The sequence below is a fragment of the Lolium perenne genome, chromosome 1, assembly GCF_019359855.2.
Source record: "Lolium perenne isolate Kyuss_39 chromosome 1, Kyuss_2.0, whole genome shotgun sequence".
Classification (NCBI taxonomy): Eukaryota; Viridiplantae; Streptophyta; class Magnoliopsida; order Poales; family Poaceae; genus Lolium; species Lolium perenne.
The window spans coordinates 248210526-248218076 of record NC_067244.2 but is presented as its reverse complement, the minus strand read 5'-3'; the positions used below and the strand labels follow the sequence as shown (position 1 = coordinate 248218076).

The 7551-nt window shown below is 44.8% G+C and overlaps 1 long non-coding RNA gene across 1 annotated transcript; it reads right to left on the bottom strand.

Moving 5' to 3' along the window:
* Window positions 1–3713: 3713 nt before the first annotated feature.
* On the bottom strand, window positions 3714–5490 carry LOC127327547 (uncharacterized). Its single transcript, XR_011750731.1, has 2 exons — window positions 4625–5490; window positions 3714–4158 (listed from the first exon to the last, which is right to left on the bottom strand). It is a non-coding gene; the product is annotated as an uncharacterized lncRNA (long non-coding RNA).
* Between the last annotated feature and the right edge of the window lie 2061 nt (window positions 5491–7551).

The following is a 7551-nucleotide window of genomic DNA, read 5'->3' as shown; positions in this document are numbered from 1 at the left end:
TTCTTACATTTTAGACATGGACAGCACATAAAACCTTGCTTCGACTTGTTGGCCTCGGCCACAAGCAGGAAAGAATTCACGCCCTCTCTGAAAGCGGGAGCACATCGGTTACCGTACATCCATGGATGACTCATCTGCATCATAAGCACAATTATATATGTATCAGATGCAATCACCTTGCTAAAATTAATATTGTACGGACTATGCATATATATATAGTCTAGAAAATAGTTGCTAACCTTTTTGGATCAAAAAGAGGAGAAATCTTATCAAATAAAACCAAGTGGCATCCCTCTCACAAGCATTCCATCAAACACCTCTTGTGCACATGTAGAAAAAATGAGCTAGCATACACCTCCACCTTCACCACCAAGGAAAAAATGAGGTGGGGGGTGGCTGGCTGCTTCTATATATATATATATATAGGGGGGGACATTTTGTCGCGGGCCGTATTACGACCCGCGACAAAAGGGGTGGCCACGTCGCTCCTACCCCTTTTGTCGCGGGTCGTAATACGGCCCGCGACAAAAGGCCGCGACAAAAGCCTCCGCGCGCTCCACATGGTTTCGGGGCGACGTGGCCAGGCCATTTGTCGCGGGTGCAGGCGCGCCCGCGACAAAAGGCTCCCACGGAAGCCCTGTTTTCCACTAGTGATAGTTTCTCACCATCATTACTTTAGTGTTGTTGATTCTGAGCAAGTATAGTTCTTTAAGGAGGTTAAGATTTCAGATAGCAATATAGCCTTTTTTATGCATAGGAAGTTAGTATAGATGTAATATGTTCGTATGAATTATCTTACACTGTTGCAAATTATACTATTTAATTGTTGTATGCGGAAAACCTTGAAGGTTGTCCGCTTGGTGAAGTGTAAAATGTGTTTGCTTTGTTTCTTTGCCCTTACTAATAACCAAAATGTGGCATGCCGTTTATTAATTGAAGGTTGTTTATTAGTTCCATGGCATTGTTGTGACCTCTGGCCACACTTGCTCAATCTTCTAAAATTATACCATGAATTGCAAAATTGAGTATCTTGCTTCATTTCGTGGGCATGGTAATATATACATGTGAATGTACATATTTCCAATAACAAATCAAATCTAGAAGTTATTTAGCCTTGATATTTGTGTTTTGTGACACACACATTTGATCGATTATGTAAACTTATTAGGATGCCTGTATGAAGAATGAAGAGAAACAATATTTTGTGACATGGGTAATGGTGCTTACTTTTTACAAAAAAAATTCCTCTGTACATATATCCTCCCCTATTTCGTTGTTTTTATACAATGCAGATTTTCAATCATCTACCAAAAACCTTTGCTAATTATTATGCTTGTTCATGACATGATTTAGCTGCTTTTTTATACACTACATAGTTTGTAATAGGGAACTTTTCTTATTTTATGCATCTTTCCACTATAAGAAATAATTAAATATTCACTTCTGGAATTTCAGTTACTCTCTTTTTCCAAGTGTGTTATTAATCTATGCCTACACAATTGCCTTTCGTGCATTGCTGCGTTTCTAGACTACAATTTTGTTGGTCAACCAATGGACTAGCACAAATGCTGATGCATCAAGTGCCCCATCTTTTTTAATGTTTCGGCCTTTTTAATTTCTATGATTTAGTGACCTGAATATTATTAGGAGATGATACATACTCTTCAATTTTTCTTGACTAAACAATTACTTTGATCTTTTTATGGTACCATAAATCTCCTGTCCATTCCTTAGATTGTGTGGTCGAAGTTTGTGAGTTGGCTATTGAAGGTTTTTTGGCTCTTTTTATTTATCCATAAGGAATTATTTGGTTTTTTTGATTATGTGGGTTTTATGACAGGCAAAAAGGTGCATCACTTTCCTTTTTGCTGTAAATTAGCCCAAGTGTATGCTCATTCTTCTTTTCCTAGACTTTTTTTTCGAAATGGGGATCTGGCCCTAGCCTCCGAATCAATCGATGCACATAGCCCTCTTTATTGCCCAAACTATCAATACGTCAAATTTTACAACTCATTGATCATACAACGTGTACATATGAACTAGCCAACGGAATAGACAATAGACACGTTTATGCATCTTGGAGTCGTTTAGTAGGCCGCCAACCAGCCTGGATGTAAAGAACATGTGCCACCGCTTCCAGCTGGCGGCATCCAGCACGCATAGGCTCTTGTTGCGCCTCCGGCAGCAAAAGAGACCAGTTGTGGATCCAGTGTGATACCATACGGATAACCTGTAAAAAATTAGAGTTTGTATTCTTGTTAAAAACAATATCATTATGGTTTTTTCATATAGCCCACATCAACGCGCAAAATCCAATTCTAATTCTATCTTTAGACATCTTGTCCACCCCGTTTAACCAATTTCTAAACATATTGGTGACATTAGTTGGTGGGGTAATATTAAAAGTGTACTGAATAACTCTCTAGATAAGCTTAGCGAAAGCACAATCAAATAATAAATGCTGATTGATTCCGGTGAATCACAAAACACATATTTCTTACAACCATTCCAATTTTAGCGAGCTAAATTGTCTTTAGTGAGGATAATTTTTTTTTATGAAGAAACCACATAACGATCCTAACATTGAGTGGTACATTAAGTCTCCTAATATATTTACGTAGATAGATGGTATGACCATTCATATAATCACGTACATTGAATTAACTTTAAACCAGAAGCTGTTAGTTTCCACAAAAAAGTATCCTTCTCATCAGACAGGGAAATAAGCATGAGTCATTGGACCAACGCAATCCAAATAGCCACTTATTTCCTGTCAAAGCCCTTCTAAATTCCAAATTCAAAGGCATATTTGTGAGAACATCAGCGACTAAAACGTTTTTTCATCTAACAATATTATATAACGAAGGATACTCGCCGGAGGGGCATCTCCCAGCCAAGTGTCTTCCCAAAAACGTACTTGCTGGCCATTACCTACTCAAAAAGAACCCCGTGAGAAAAACTCGTCTTTCACTCCCATAAGTCCTTTCCAAAACGGAGAGTCGGTAGGTTTCGCAGTCACTTGTGACAAAGTATTTTTCTTAAGATATTTATTATGCAAAATTTCCTGCCAAACTCCTTCTTCGTTACGGAGTTTATATAACCATTTACTTGGCAAGCATCTATTTTTTAATTTCAAGACTTCCACCCCTAACCCTCCTTGCTCCCTGGGTCTACAAATGATGTTCCATTTAGTCTATATATATATATATATATATATATATATATATATATATATATATCGACGCGGATTTTCTACCAAGGGTGGTAGCTATGCATATGTTGACAACCGTTGGATAGTAAGGCTCATGTTTTCTCCAGGTGCAGATCGGGGCAAAGGGGCCGTCATCTTACGTGATGGCGTGGGACGTTTCAAAACTGCGGTTTGTCGTTTTTTTTTTTTCCTCATTGGTATCGGTACGGGTAGCTATGTGATGTTGGGTGTAAGAGGGACCTGCCGTTGTTATGTTGTCGTTTTGGTTCTGAAATCACACATTGCAATGGCTACGGTGATCTGGCAAAATTTTCAGTTACCAGCATTTGAGCATGCATCGGCCCATACTAGGCATTGAGTTAGAGAATAGTAGAATCGAACCAGCACGAATGTCCAAACAAAATCTCTCAATCTCTCCACGCACTAAAACAAAACAACAGAGAAAAGAAGCTAGCAACCATAGGAATTCAGTTGAGCTTGCATAAAAAATGATACGGAGTAGTAGAGGACAAGAGAAATTCCAATTGATTGTCTCAGCAAGCTAGGTAGATCGTACTTCAAATGGAGATTATCATAAAACGTAATCGAGCACATGGCCAGGTGATGCCACGGGAGGCAGGCTGCATCACTTGCTGTTGAAGAAAAAACAGTGTCCATGAGCGATGCGATGAAGCCGTTTGCTGTGACAGTGCGGCCATCTACTCGCCGGTGCCGCCTCCATCCGGTCAATACGGGGCCGCACGGCCCGCTCGATGCAGGTGGAAGCGGGTTATCCCCGACGCCGGCAGGTGCCCGTGCTCCCGTCTCGGCCCCTCCACTACCGCAGCAAGCTCTTGGTCAACTCCGCCGTCGCGCACTGGGCTTGTCCAGGTCCTCCCGTCTGGTAGAACAGACCAGCTCCTCCCGTCTCCTCCCGTCTGGTACAACTCCTCCCGGCCGAGACGACTCTAGACGAGTCCAGATCAGAAAATTGTAGAAAATCAAGCCGTTAAGCAAGATGGCTTGTGCTTCAGAAACTTGAGACAGAAAATTAAACAATGCAAAACAAGGATTGACAGATGATAAGTCGCCAAGGACATCAAACCATACTGATTTCCGGGAAGGGCATCCACAGTCAACTTACAAAAAAAATCAGAAGATCTTTCGAACAAATCAAAACGCACATAATATCCAGATATGAAGAAATTCAAAAAAGAGAGGCTGAGATGGTTGAGCCGGGTCTCCGATTGATCCGCAGTAATCGGAACGAAGCACACAGGAAAAACTTTCCTTTCATTTGAATCTACACCGGATCTAGATCGGGAGTTCGGGACCATGTAAACGAAAAATAAAATGGACCAGGTTCGAAGCAAAATCTAGATCGCAAAAAGGATATAAAGCAAATCCAGTTCAGAAAATATAAACGCGGCCAACCTCACGCGCAGACCCAAGATTAGGCAACGAGCGGCCCTGCTCGAGGCCTCGCCGGTCGTGCCAAGCTGCCCTGCTCGTCCCGCAACGGCAACACATCCTCGCGCGGGGATCTCTCGAGGCGCTCGAGGGTCGGGTTCCACCTCTTGCTCCGGCAAGACGGCACCTACGGTGGTGGACCAAGACCACCTCACGCAAGCCAGTTCTATGCCGGCAGCAGAACAAATCTGCCACCTCCTGAACAGGCGCCGACAGGCAGAGATGGGGTGAGGCGGAGCGCACTTGCGGACGGAGATGGGGGCGAGACGGAAGGCGGCCGCGAACAGGAGCTCCTCCATGCGAGCGTCAAACATGAGCTCTTCCGTCCATCTTCCCTTGCTGAGGGCATAGACTAGGAAAAAGATCGGAGAAAAAGGGGAAAGTGAAGGCCAGGAAAAAAAAGAAAAGGGAATGAATCACAAAAGCAAATCGACACAATAAAGAGAAAAATAGGACACGGGCGGGGGCTCGGCGGTGGTGGGCTTCGCGATGGGGGTGGCGTGGTGGTTTCCCCGGCAAGGAGGCCACAAGGAGGCAGGGTGGAGCGGGGTTGAGCTGCCGATCCCGCCGCGAGCCTTCATCCTATCTCCCCGGTCTGCGCCGCCTTGATTTCTTCCGGCACATGCTGCCGTGTAGGAGGAGGCGGTGCAGCGGCCAGCCGCTGGGGGGAAGGAGGTGAGCAGAGGCTGGGGAGAGAAAATGTGGGGAAGGTCAAGGTGGGGTTGGGGACAATGGAGAATGGCTACGGTAGGTGGGGAAGGTGTGACGACGTTAGCTACTTCTGTTAATAATTTGTGCTCTCTGTATGCATTTTCATGCTCCCTATAGAAGATCTAATGGTTAGATGTATATGCATAGCTACCACCCATGGTAGCCCACTATTTTCCATATATATATATATATATATATATATATATATATATATACGACGCGGATTTTCTACCAAGGGTGGTAGCTATGCATATGGTACCAGCCATTGGATAGAAGGAGTTCTGATTCTACTCATGTCCAGATCAAATACCCAGGAGCACTTTCACTCAACGACCGTTTGAGCTCTGTGATTGCATGCAGGAGAAAACGTTGCCATAACTTTCCCACACCTTTTTTTAACATCATTCCACACATTGTGTCGGCAACGGTGGTAACTATCCATCTTGTGAAATTTTAGCCTTTTTTAGTGCTTTTGACAAATTGCACCGGTGACGGTAGCCGGTAACGGTTGCTAGCACCACCACCGTATGCAATGTGTCGTTTTTTACTTGTTTTCACACATTTTCGTCGGCACGGTGCTAGCACCACCACCCGAGGTGCTCCCGAAAGCGAGCACCGAGCTGCATACTCATGCTGTACGATGTGCTGAACCTCGCCGGGTTGCATGGAGTGTAGTCAGACCGTACGCCGATGCCGGCGTGTCGGCCGCGCTACTTTCATCCGCCACCGCCTAGCTGCGCGTGTTTGCAACGGGCTGCACCTATACGTCGAGGCGTTCTTGTAGGTCAAGCCGAACCCGTAAGCCATCGAACATCGTGGCCGAGGCATGATGTCGCGGCAACGGGTTGCACGCCCGCAAAGACCTCGGCGTTGGTTCACCGGTGGAGCGCCGCCCCGAGCCGTCGTACACACCGAGTAACCCACCAGACTTGTACGCGGCGGAACTCCGGCCGGGCCGGCCGGCTTAGTACACGTAACGTCGGGTGGCGAGCCGAACTCGCATGTACGCCGCTACGGCCGACAACACGCCCATGGTCCGATGAAGTCGGTGCAGACAGGCTGCACGCCCGCAGCGCCTCGTCGGCCGTCGTCTGGGTGGCGCCGTTGTGAGGTCATTCACGGCGTGGCGCTCGGCGCCACCGTCCGAAAGTGTCCGTGAGCTCGACCATACATGCACCCGCAAAGAAATGGCCAGTTCCATATGAATCCATGCTCGTGGCTTTCTTGCTCATACAAAACATTATTTGCCCTTGTATTGAGCTTCACCCAACCAAAACATGTCTAAATGCCGAATGTAATTGTTGCCGTAGTTGATCAGCTCCGAACCGTGAAGAGAAGGAAATGACCTCCCGTTATTTTTTTAACGTGATTTCACACATCGAATCGGCAACGGTGGTGACCATCCATCGTGTGCTCATTTCGCCTTTTTTACTCCTTTTGACACTTTGTCACGGTCACGGTGGCTAGAAGCAACCGTATGCAATGTGTCGTTTTTTACTTGTTTTCACACATTTGCCTCGGCCACGGGTCCTGGTTGTAGTCAACTCCAAAAAAATGCCAACCGTGACCGATCTTTGGTTGTTGTTTTGGCAAAATAAATGCTACGGTTTGTATGAACCGTGGCTGGTTGTTGTTTTGTTATTTGCAAGAGTTGCGGTATGATTAACTAACAGAGGGGATTGTTCGAACAGGGAAGAAAACGAAAAGGTCTAACACCGTGTGCTCCTTTTGTGCTCCCTATATAAGATCTAATGGTTGGATGTGTATGCATAGCTACCACCCATGGTAGCACTATTCTGTAACCGGTTGCAGAATAATTTTCTGAGCACCGACATGTACTTCCCTGGACACAAGTTTGTACTTCCCGGATAACAGGGTTCAACTTTCTGTTGAACTTACGTGAACTTCCCATTTTCCTCAGAGCTACTGATTCTACTCCGTGTTTCTCAACCATTTGTCGGAACTATGCAAATGATATACCGTTGGATAGATAATGAAAAACCGCAACCTTTTCATGTTCACACTTTTCAAAGATTTTGCACGGTTTAAATTTAATTTTGAAAATACGAAAACGCTTCTATATGGCCAGAAAACGAACTTTTAGTTCAGTTTTTGAATCGCTTATCGAAACTGTGCAAATGATATACCGTTGGAAAGATAATGAAATTGCGCAAATTTTC